This window comes from Silene latifolia, chromosome 3, assembly GCF_048544455.1.
Source record: "Silene latifolia isolate original U9 population chromosome 3, ASM4854445v1, whole genome shotgun sequence".
NCBI classification, from domain to species: domain Eukaryota; kingdom Viridiplantae; phylum Streptophyta; class Magnoliopsida; order Caryophyllales; family Caryophyllaceae; genus Silene; species Silene latifolia.
In genome coordinates, this window is record NC_133528.1 from 10593966 (window position 1) to 10605438 (window position 11473).

Sequence of the window (11473 nt, forward strand, 5' to 3'; positions counted from 1 at the left end):
TTGAAGGTTGACAAACAATGCCTAGTGTCCTTCTCCATTGGCAAAAATTATGTTGATAAGGTTCTTTGTGATGTTCTACCTATGGGTGCTTGCCATCTCCTACTTGGTAGACCTTGGGAGTTTGATAAGAGTGCGGTGCATCATGGAAAGGATAACACTTATTCCTTTGAGTTTGACAAGAGGAAGATCACTCTAGCACCTCTTCCACCATCCTTCATGCTTAAACCTTACAAAGAAGTGATGCTAATCAAGGAGGCCGAAATGGTTCCCAAAAGGAGTAATGAGAAAGGTGTTCATGTTCACTTTGCCGAGGGTGTATCCAAGGAACAAGACGAGACATTCCCTAGCATGGTTCAAAATTTGAACAAGTCCTTTCAAGATGATCCACCTAATGTCAAGCATGTGTCCAAGGAACAAGATGAGTCGTTCACTAATACGGTTCGAACAAGGGTCGAGGTCCATGAAAGTGTTCCTCCAATTGCTAATCCAAGAATGAAGGCCGAGGTCCCTAAAAATCCTTGGTTCGACTATGGTGTCCATAAGTTCAAAGACAAACTATGGGAGTGTTCAAATGTAAAAGAAGAATCCAAGTGGAGTAATACCAATGATCAAGTTCAAGGTGAGCTCTTTGTCAAGATTGGAGCCGAAAGTACCATTGGTGGGGTGCAAGTTCATCATCCCGTCTCTCCCACCACTAGTCCAATTGGGAATGAAAGCAAGGACAAGTCAAGTACCTACTTGAGCAACCAAGGAACTAGGGTCAAGAAGCGGGTTCAAGAGGGGATCCTCAACAATGTTCAAACCGTAGGTGTCCATGATGGTGTGCATTGTGACTACTCCGTACACTCTACTCCAAGCTTAAATGAAGGTGAACACAAGGTCAATGGCACGGGTGGTACGATCAAAACAGTCAAAGAGAGTGTTCACCCAAGTAAGCAAGAAAATGGTGTCAAGAAACGGGTTGAACAAGGGCTCATTCGTCATGTTCAATTCATGGCCAACAAGGGAGGGTCTATGAACTCCAAGCAAGTCATAAAATTCAAAGTTGGGGATCGTGTTTGGGTTCATCCGTGCAAGGGGAGGGTCCTCAAGCATAGGAAGAACAAGTCCATGGTTCATGAAGAAGGTCCATTCAAAATCGTCAATCAAATTGGACCAAACAAATACAAGGTTAATCTCTTTGGAACTCATGTCACATTTGATGTTGGGATTTTAAGTCCTTATTGTGAAGAGTTTAGTGATGAAGATGCCGAGGATTTGAGGGCAAATCCTTTTCAAGATGGGGAGATTGAAGCAAAACGAGTCACCTTGGGCATGCTTGTACCCGGTTTTGGTCCCTTATCCGAAATAGGGTCCAAATCGGAATCCGTCTAAGCACATGGGTCCTTTTTCCGGCCTAGAAATCTTCCATGAGGAGTTTAGAGTATTTTTGTCCAAGAGCCTATGTCTTGGGAAGGTGATAATCATAGAGAAAGGCAAAGAACAAAATAGGTGGACCTAAAGCTACACGGTTTGCAATGGCAAGTACGAGGGTCGCTTTCAAGTCCCTTTCACCCTTCCTAAATTAACCAAGACATCCTCAAGGCTCCTTTTGTTGCTCTACCACTCTTACACAAGCTTGGCCGGACCCCCTTGAAGCTTCCAAATGAGTTTACTCCATGTTTTAATTAATCATTGTCCTTATTAGTTTACTTTCTTGTTTTTCTTTAAGATTTTTAACTTGTGTAAGAACTTGTGTAAGGCTTAGGGCCACCTTTTGAAACCGGTTTCCTAGGGTCTTTTGGACCGTTAGATTGCTAGGATGGATGGATGGATAGGATTGTTTTGCTTGGCCTATAAAAGCAAGGCATTTCTTGGTGTAAAAGTCAGAATTTGATGAATGAACAAACACAAGTTAGAAACATTGATTTCTACTAATCTCCTTTGCTTAGTGCTGGGAAATCCTCTTTTGCTTAGTGCTTAGAGTCGGGTATTTTCTTTGTTGTGTGCTTGAAATTATCCTTAGGCTTAGTCTAGTGGCTTTGTGCTTGGATTAAGTCATATCCCAATCACATCCTTTACTCTATTCGATTGTAGAGTTCTGGAACCGTGGTTATAAACAGTTCTGTCGACTGTTCGATTGCAGTCCTCAGAATTTCTGTTGAGTTTTTAGTCGTTTTTATCACGATTAAACAGTCCAAAACACTGTCCAAATTGAGTCCTTTTTTAATCAAAATCCGAGTCTTGAGGTTTTACTTCAGCTACGAACAAATTTATAGTAGAAATGTAGAATCTATAAGCTATCTTACCTAAATAGCTAAACTACAAAACAATCATATATTAATATAAATATTAAGCATGTAATTCAACTAATTATTGTCGTTTTCCTTCCGTAGTTCCATATATGAATCATAAGTTCATGACTATATATTAGAATAAAATATACCAGGGCAACATAACTGCATAAATTTTACTATATATAATTTACTCATAATGCTTCAAGTACTAATTTTAACAAATGTTCCTAAATATTAGTATTACATTTGGCATAAAGATAAGGAGATGGGACGGGACCAATTATTAGATGATAAGTTAACTGAATTGAGTATGGGGGATCAGGTTACTCATTAAATACATTACTAAAATCAAAATGTAAACAATTAACTAAGCAACCCTAAAATATAATAAAATAGGTAAACAATTGATTGGGACGGAGGAAGTACTTATTATCTCATCAAGAAACATTAAGTTTAGTGATAAGATTTTATAGTAAGCTAACAAATCCAATAGTTATAAGAGCATCCGCAAAGGTGAGGAGGTGCCTCCCCATATGTCCTCTCTCTCTTCATATGGGGCTCCTCATTGTTGTACAAAGCTCCCCAACATTTGAGATTCCACTGTTTTTAGAGGAGCTCCCAAAAAAAAAAAGTAAGGCAATTTGTGTTACTTTTGGGGAGGTTCCCAAATTTTTGTGTGTGAATTGGGGAACCCCATTATTGCATAAATGTAATTATGAAATGGGGAGGGTAAATGGAAAAGTTAGTGGAAAATGAGGTGGACGAATAAGAAAAGGAAAGAGAAGATATGGGGAGCCTCACCTTTGCGGATGCTCTAACAACTTATCTATGAGACACCTTAACATGGAACAGATAAACAAATGACCGGGACAGACGTAGTATAAAATTATCAAGTTCGAATAAGCATTGTTCAATAGACCAGATTCATGGCACGTCACGGTTGGAGCAAAGGTGTAGCAGTTTTCAATAGAGCAGAATAGTTGATTAGCATTTTACAATGAATATTCGATAAAACACTATAAGAAGATGCATTGGGAATTCAATGCAGGGAAATTACTAGCACTCGTACATCGTACGGGCATTCCACCTAGTTTTTATAGTATTCATAGATAAATCAAAGAAGATCTTACATAATTATATTTTATCTTATAAATTAGGGTTTTTTGATAACTGCTACCACATATAATTCAGATTTTACCAACTGCTACCAAAGTAAAATTTCTTTAAAAACTGCTACCAATGTTGTTGGTTCGGATTAAAACTAACTACCCAATGACCACGAACCTCCTATTTACGCATGAAAAGACAATACTACCCATATTTTACACTCTCCTCACTCATATCATCCCATTACCCAAACTTATCCCTCTTTTAACCTACTTAATTTATTTACTTCACTCATCAGTCATCACCCATTAATCAACCTAAACACAATCCTTTAAACTTCTCATTTTACTCCCAATTAAATTGGGGATTTTGCAACCTAAAATCGTCTAAACCTTATTCTCCAAGTCAGCTAAATCCTTGATTAGAGTTAAATTCAATCTGAAGAACCCAATGTTTTCCAATCCCAGAATCCCCAAATTCGTCCCTTTTTGCAGTTGGCACCCCACAACTATTAAGGAAGGGTTCATTCCCAATGGCTACGTATCTGGAAATGGGTGCAACGGGGTTTCATTAAGCTAGAGTGGTGTTTGCATGAGTAGAATAAGCATAAAAGTAAGAGCGGAAACTCAATAAGTGAAGAGATATTGCAGCAACAATGTGCAACAATATTACCCACCTCACCTGCAATAGGTTACTCCATAATAGAGAAGGAGACGGATATCAGCAGGCAGCAAGGTGAGAAAATGATTGAAGAGCAAGTAAAGTGAGGAGTTGGCAATTAATTATTGTCAATTCCATTGCCCCATTCGACATTGCTAATCTAGAAAACGAAAAAATTAAGAACCCTAATTTGATAATATACTATGGGTATATGAAATGGAGGAAGAAAAAAGATGAGATCGAAAATTTATGTGAAATTGATGATGAAAAAGTTGAAATATGAAGTCAAATGAATTGAAAAAAGAGAGAGTGAGTGAGAATGAGAATTGAAATTAGTGAAATTTAAGATGAATGAAAGAAGAATGAATTGAAACACACAAGGGAGGGGGTAAGGGCATTAAAGGAAGAAAAAATAGAACTTAAGATGAGAATTTGAAATGGATGGCTGAGATCATTTCTATTTGCTTCCTAACCTGATTTGGTATTTAGTTTTAATCCGAACCAACAACATTGGTAGCAGTTTTTAAAGAAATTTTACTTTGGTAGCAGTTGGTAAAATCTGAATTATACGTGGTAGCAGTTATCAAAAAACCCTATAAATTAAGAATAATATCAAAGATTTCTTATGAACATTAAGGGTGTGTTTGGATAGCAAAAGTAGAGAGAAAGGGAGGGGAGGGGGAAGGAGGGAAGGGGAAGGGAGAGAAGGGAAGGGGAGGGGGAATGGAGTGTGGTTCTTTGGATACAATTTCCCTCCAAATCTTGCCTATTGTGAAGAGATTTTGATTGGGCTTGGAGGAGGGAAATTGGATCCCTCCAAATCTCTCCCCCTCCATTTCCCTCCACACTCATTTGCTATCCAAATAAGGGATTTTAAATCTCCTACTCTCCCTCCCTTTCTTTTCCCTCCAAATACCTCAATCCAAACACACCCTAATAATGTCAAAAATAAGTGTTACATTTATTTTGGATGAGAGGGGTATAACTTATAAGTCAAAGTAAAATCCTCGACCGCAAAAAGTCAAGCTTCCACTAAGTTGACACTTGACAGTGTGAACTGTGAAGTGACTGTCGCTCGAGCTTCGCGGCTTCGCCCACCTTCTCCTTCCGATCAAATAACCCCTCTTTTTTTGCCGAATTAAATTAGGCGTAAAGGTCGTCGTATAATGCATTAACGCGATAATTTCACTATCTTTGACGAGGTCAGTCTTCTGTCACTCTTAATACAGTTGATATTCTTGCAAATTCAATTTATTACCATCTTTTTACCTAATTCCAATTGTAGTTCAATTGAATTGATTTTTAAGTTTAGGGATCGCATGAAATTGATCTAGAGTCTAGGCAATCAGCTTTTTCATCAATTCCGCCAATTCATTTATATTGTCCTATTTTTTTAAATTCCGGAATGTTTTAAGAAAACGTGATAAAATAACTATTTTACCGCTTGTGTTAAGAAAAAATGACAATAATTTAGTTATGATGGAGGAACCACGACATCCAGTTGTACCATAAGTATTGTATAAGAACCTGGGCTTATATGTATTTTTTCTGAGCTAATTCAATTTTTTTTTTATGTGTAAATGGATGGGTTCAATACTTTCAAATAAACCTCATACGGTATTATTTAACATAAAGTTCGGATACTTTATGACAAAGCTTAGATTCTACATCGTACAACATATACAACTGGTTATATAATCCATGAATTGTGGAGAAATGGTAGTGATAGTTATCTAGGGGTAATATTAGATGTTCATATCTTTTCGTAACTAAATCTAGAAAGGGTACGATAATTTTGAGATAAATTTAGATTAGAGGGGGCAATAAAAATAGGATAAAGGAATTATTAGTGTTTATGTATGGACATGTTTGGTTGAATCTAGCTTAAAGAATAAATTTTTGGCTCGGATATATATGTCAGTTGGCTCAAGCCGCTCAACTACTGGTACGGTTGATACCTGGGACCCCGGTTCAAGTGTTTGACACTCTTATCGTCAATCTGCGCTTTGTGGCTCCTCTGTAACGTAACAGGGCTTGGGTTAAGTCTGGATATGCGTAAATGGCTTGAGAGTTGAGATTATGGTGAGTAGCTTAAGTTGCTATCTATATTGATGGAGCTGCCTATAACCATTAGACGCGTGACTCTTTTGGAAATGAAAATTGGAGAGACTATTAGTATATTAAAACTTAGCTTACTGATGTCAGTGAGTTTTGTCTTAGATTTAAGGTCTCCGACTCTCTTCCCCTTTGCGTACAGTCGTTTAAATGGTATTCTGGTAATCACAGTATAAGAGTTGAGTGTGTGGCTAAGTTCTGTTCTCTGTATCTCATCTAAAAGTAGATATGTCCGTCTTGGCGTCTTAACAAAGACCTACTGGTCAAAGTACTTTGATCTGTATAAGTCATGCAATGAAGACAATAATAATTTTAGGTGGGTTCGGAGCTTTAGCCATACCTTGTCCTTTCCGTTGACCTTACAAGTCCTCCTCACTAAGTCAAGCAGTGAAGACCAAGTCAGTCTGCTTTTCAAGTATTTTATTTATATTTTGTGGTCAATGATGGCTGGCTGAAATATATAACCAGTAAACAAAGATGGGACAGTTATTTAGATAGTGCCCTTGAATTAATTAACAGTATATAAGTAGTATGTGTGGCTAAGTTCTGTACTCTATATCTGATCTGAAAACATTAAAATATGATTTCATGGTTCTTACTAATTGTTCAGCTGTTGCTAATGCTAAGAATAACAGTTGGCTTGAGTATTTCGAAGCCTAATTGTGTTGATCATTGCGGTGATGTGAAGATTCCATACCCATTTGGCATTGGGGCTGATTGTTACTATAGCCGATCATACGAGATCAGTTGCAATGCGTCATTTGGTTCCTCAAAACCATTCTTACGGCAGTTCAATCTTGAGGTGATAAATATCATCTGGCCAGGAAGATACTCACTTCGTGACGATGAACAGAAAAATTACTACTTTGATCTCTATTCCACCGATCAAGTACTCATAGTAGGCCTTCCCCGTAAAAAACTCTGTGAAAGCACTGGTATTAAGAAAATCATTAGCTATGACATGATAGGTAGTCCATATAAATTCTTGATGGAGGGCAATGCTTTAATGATGGAGGGTTGTGGAAGTAGAGCTGTATTAAAGAATCAGATTGGGGAAACCTTGGCTTCGTGTGATTCAGTTTGTGTCGGTGATGATGTCAACTTGATTGGAACGACTTGCAGTGGCGATGGATGCTGCACAGCCTCACTTGAATACCTCCGAGGGCGCCTAGATTTTTTTGAGATAGATGTTGCTTTTGAACAACAATTTAATTCCAACTCTTGCAATGCATCAGTAGCCTTAGTTGACAGGGACTCAATGAAGAATTTCACCAGGTCTTTATCTAGTTTGAAAACCTTCCCAACCGCATTAGGATGGGGCTCATGGAAATGGGAGTCTTCAACTTTAACTCAATTGTGTGATAATGGCCTTGGTATGAGCTCCTGCAGCTGTGCGTTTTCTTATGAAGGAAACCCGTATCTTCCCAATGGATGCCAAGGTAAATAACGCCTCGCAACTTTTATTGTCTCATCTCCCCACTAAATTTATCGAAATATTGTTGTCATTCTCTTTAATTTAAGGGATAGAGTTGGTATTTCTAACTTTTTCTTAAATCATCTCAAATAGAAAGGGTGACAATAATATTGTGACGAAGGGAGATGTAACTTTTTCTCTTTAATTTAAGGGATAGAGTTGGTATTTCGTCACTTCTTCGATTATGCACATACAGATGCAATTGAGAAATTCTCGTCACTCAGGTGAAAATAATCGACCAAGTTTTAACTCATCAAAACTAGATTACACAACCACGAGTTTTGATCCCATATTAACTTCTATATTGGTTTGCATAACCGCATTTTTAACCGACAAATTTAAAATTTGTCTTTCCAGTAGTGCCAGAATGTAAGAACTGCAAAAACAGCTGCAATGCCGGCACCAATTCAACAGGAGATTTTCACTATTTTTGTGTGAAGCGTTTACTGTTCAGGCGACCTTCTTTTCTTGGTATGTATATTGGATATAATTAGCCAATATGTTATCTTATATATTGGTTCTTGGTTGCCAAATGTTTGTGATACTCTATTTTTAGATCTTAACTAGTTCCTCCCTTCAAGTCCAACTATCCAAGTACCGCGACAGTTGAATTTGAATGGAGGCAGTAATGCTTTTCATTCCCAGGTAAGCCAAAGTTGGTTAAAACTCTCACCCGGTATTTGTTTTCTGTGATATATGCCCCTAGTCATGTAGGTTGCCCTTTACACCATAATACCAATGCACTTTTTATGCTTAGCATGACTGTCAAATGTTCCTTGTATAACTGTCTGCTTTTCTTAGTCGTGTTGATGCTTTTGCATGATATTTTCAGCCTTCTTCATTGGCGCGGGAGTTGTGCTGTTGGCCCTAGGTTCCTATTGGCTTTACAGATTTGTGAAGCGGAGAAGAGAGATTAAGCAAAAAGCTAAGCACTTCAAGCGAAACGGTGGTTTACTACTGCAGCAGCAAATGTCTTCTGATGAGGGTGTTGTCGAGACTACCAAAGTTTTTATTGTCACTGAGCTAGAGAAGGCTACCGACAATTTCAACAACAACAGAATACTCGGCCAAGGAGGGCAGGGCATGGTGTACAAAGGGATGTTAATGGATGGAAAGATCGTGGCCATTAAGACAGCTAAAAAGGTGGACGAGAGCCAGGTCGAACAGTTTATCAATGAAGTGGTAATTCTTTCTCAGATCAACCATCGAAATGTGGTCAAATTGCTAGGATGTTGTTTAGAGACGGAAGTCCCTATTCTTGTCTATGAATTCATCCCAAATGGAACTCTTTATGAGCTTATACATGATCAAGGTCAAGAATTCCATCCGAATCGGAAAATGCGGTTACAAATTGCGCGGAATCATTTGGAGCAATGATATTTGCATTCATCTTCGTCTGCTCCTATTTACCACAGAGACATAAAGTCAACCAATATACTTCTAGATGAGAAGTATCGAGCAAAAGTTTCTGATTTTGGGACCTCTAAGGCCATTAACATCGATCAAACTCACGTGACTACCGTTGTGCTAGGAACATACGGGTATTTGGATCCTGAGTACTTTCAGTCAAATCAGTTCACCGAGAAAAGTGATGTTTATAGCTTTGGCGTAGTCCTAGTAGAGCTCATAACGGGCAAGAAACCGATATGCCCTACAGGAAATGGGGGATGGATAAACCTGGCCACCGAGTTCCTTACAGAGATCGAAGAGGCTCGTGTGTTAGATATGCTAGATGCCCGAATTATAAATGAGGGTAAGGAAGACGAGTTCATGGCTATCGCTGAAATTGCCAGAAAATGCCTGAATATGAACGGGAAACAACGACCTACAATGAAAGAAATTGCTGTCCAGTTGGACGGGATTAGATCCTCACACATGCCTATATTGAAAGAACTTAGAGCTGTAAACAGTAATCAAAGTGTTACGGAAGTGATGTATGCAGACGGCGGTCCTTTTGGTAATGGTGTAATCTTTTCTGAAGATGAGCCCCCAGATTGCTCTATCGAGGTTCAACCACTCATGGCTACGGAATATTTCACTGCGAAGTGCGAACGTAGTTTAGTTAATTAATGTGATAGTGTCAATGTGTCATATAATTCTGGAATGTATATTACTTCTTAAGATGGGCATTTGTTGTGAGGTGTGACCCCTTCATGGACTTGATAGTTCATGACATATGCCCGACGTTCTCAATGTCGGAGTAGTCGTCTAAGGGTGTGTGGAATCACGATCGGGTTCTTCGTGTGACGACGATGCATATCTGCTACTGTAACTGCTCTGCTATTTGATTCGAGTTGTCCATTTTCAGTGTAATATTGATGTATTTGAAGTTAAACATATGGTTTAATTTGGTTATTGTCTCATACAAATGTTTTTGTTAGATGTTCTCTCTCCAAAACTAAACTATTCAACTGTTAGTAAAGTGTTAAGTTCATAAGGTAGATGTGAATGCACTCTTTAAAAAAATTTCATTGTTTAAAAGTTCTCATCTTTGAAGTTTGAACTACTCCATTAACTCTATAGATTAAGGTGGAGATTTCGTGATAATAAGCCATGGGTACGAATCCCCTTCCGACCCTCACCCATATACTTCTATTTTATTGGTCTTGCACCTATTTTGACACGGAAAAAAAATAAAAAAAATAAAATCTATGTAGACACCTTAATTATCAACTATCATTAAAGCCTTGTTCTTGTTAACCTCTCTCTTACTTTTAATCGAAATAGATATATTGCATCGAGATAGTGATAATAATAATAATAATAATAATAGAGAATAGAGTGTTATTCTCAAGGTTCCGTCAAAAAAAGTTTCTAAAATTTTCTCGAAGAAAAACAAAAAAACTCCACTAAAAAATTGAAAATATTGATTTTTGTATACAAATACTTGTATATACCGATATACGGTTTAACTCAAAATTTTTTATAAAAATGGACTTTCCTATTACTCCACTAGGGCAATTTTATTCGTTACATGAGATAGCTTTTAAAATTAGTTAGATTATCAGAAACCGACCTTAGCTCAGTTGGTAGAGCGGAGGACTGTAGTTGTTCAACAGATATCCTTAGGTCGCTGGTTCGAATCCGGCAGGTCGGATTTTTTAGGTTATTTTTGTTTGTTTTATTATTAGACAGGTTTAGAAATAAAGCAAACAAGGCAAGAAACCGGTATGTCCTACAGGAAATGGAGGATAGATAAAGCCTGGCACTGAGTTTCCTATATGCTAGCAGCTAGATGGCTGAATAACAAACGAGCGTAGGGAAGCGGAGCTTATGGCTATGACATTGCCCGAAAATGCCTGAATATGATCGGGAAACAGCGGCTAAGTTGGATGGGATCAAATCCTCACACACACCTATCGTAAAAGACTACAACTTGCAGATAGTATTCTATTTGTCATGGCTATTCTTTATGCAGATAACCGTCCTTTGGATAGAAGAATGCTGTCTTCAGATGATGATCCCCCGGCTTGCTTTATTGAGGTTCAATCACTCATGACAGTAATGTGATTACACTGCAGTATACGGAAATGTTTAAGATGGGCGTTTGTTATCCTTTGTGAGCGCTTTTTGAACAGAGTTCATAAGATGTGTTTGCTTGTCAGTCGTATTAATGCTGGAGTATTGATCGAATGATTTCTGGAACCGGGATTCGCTGTCGTGTGACTGTAAGTAATAATACCTGCATCTGCAACTGATATGAATTTTGCATATTTTTCAGTTTATTTCTCAGCTGCTCATTAACTGTTTACTTGTAATTGTCCATTTTCAGTGTAAAATTGATGTTTTTGGCCATAATACAGATGAAAAATAATGAAGTTATCGACTAACTATGATGTTC

At 37.9% G+C, this 11473-nt stretch overlaps 1 protein-coding gene, 1 non-coding gene and 1 pseudogene across 3 annotated transcripts in view; all 3 read left to right on the forward strand.

Moving 5' to 3' along the window:
* The window catches only part of LOC141647171 (putative wall-associated receptor kinase-like 11), a 144349-nt gene extending 134335 nt beyond the window's left edge, over positions 1 to 10014 (forward strand). For both annotated transcript variants that reach the window (XR_012545678.1, XR_012545676.1), the window contains one exon: positions 9711 to 10014. The gene's annotated coding sequence lies outside the window, so the exon portion shown is untranslated. The remainder of the gene's footprint in view (positions 1 to 9710) is intronic.
* LOC141647170 (wall-associated receptor kinase-like 3) lies at positions 5040 to 10014 on the forward strand (annotated as a pseudogene).
* A 629-nt stretch (positions 10015 to 10643) lies between these two features.
* TRNAY-GUA (transfer RNA tyrosine (anticodon GUA)) lies at positions 10644 to 10729 on the forward strand. The gene is given in 2 exon segments: positions 10644 to 10680; positions 10694 to 10729. It is a non-coding gene; the product is annotated as a tRNA-Tyr (tRNA).
* Positions 10730 to 11473: the final 744 nt, after the last annotated feature.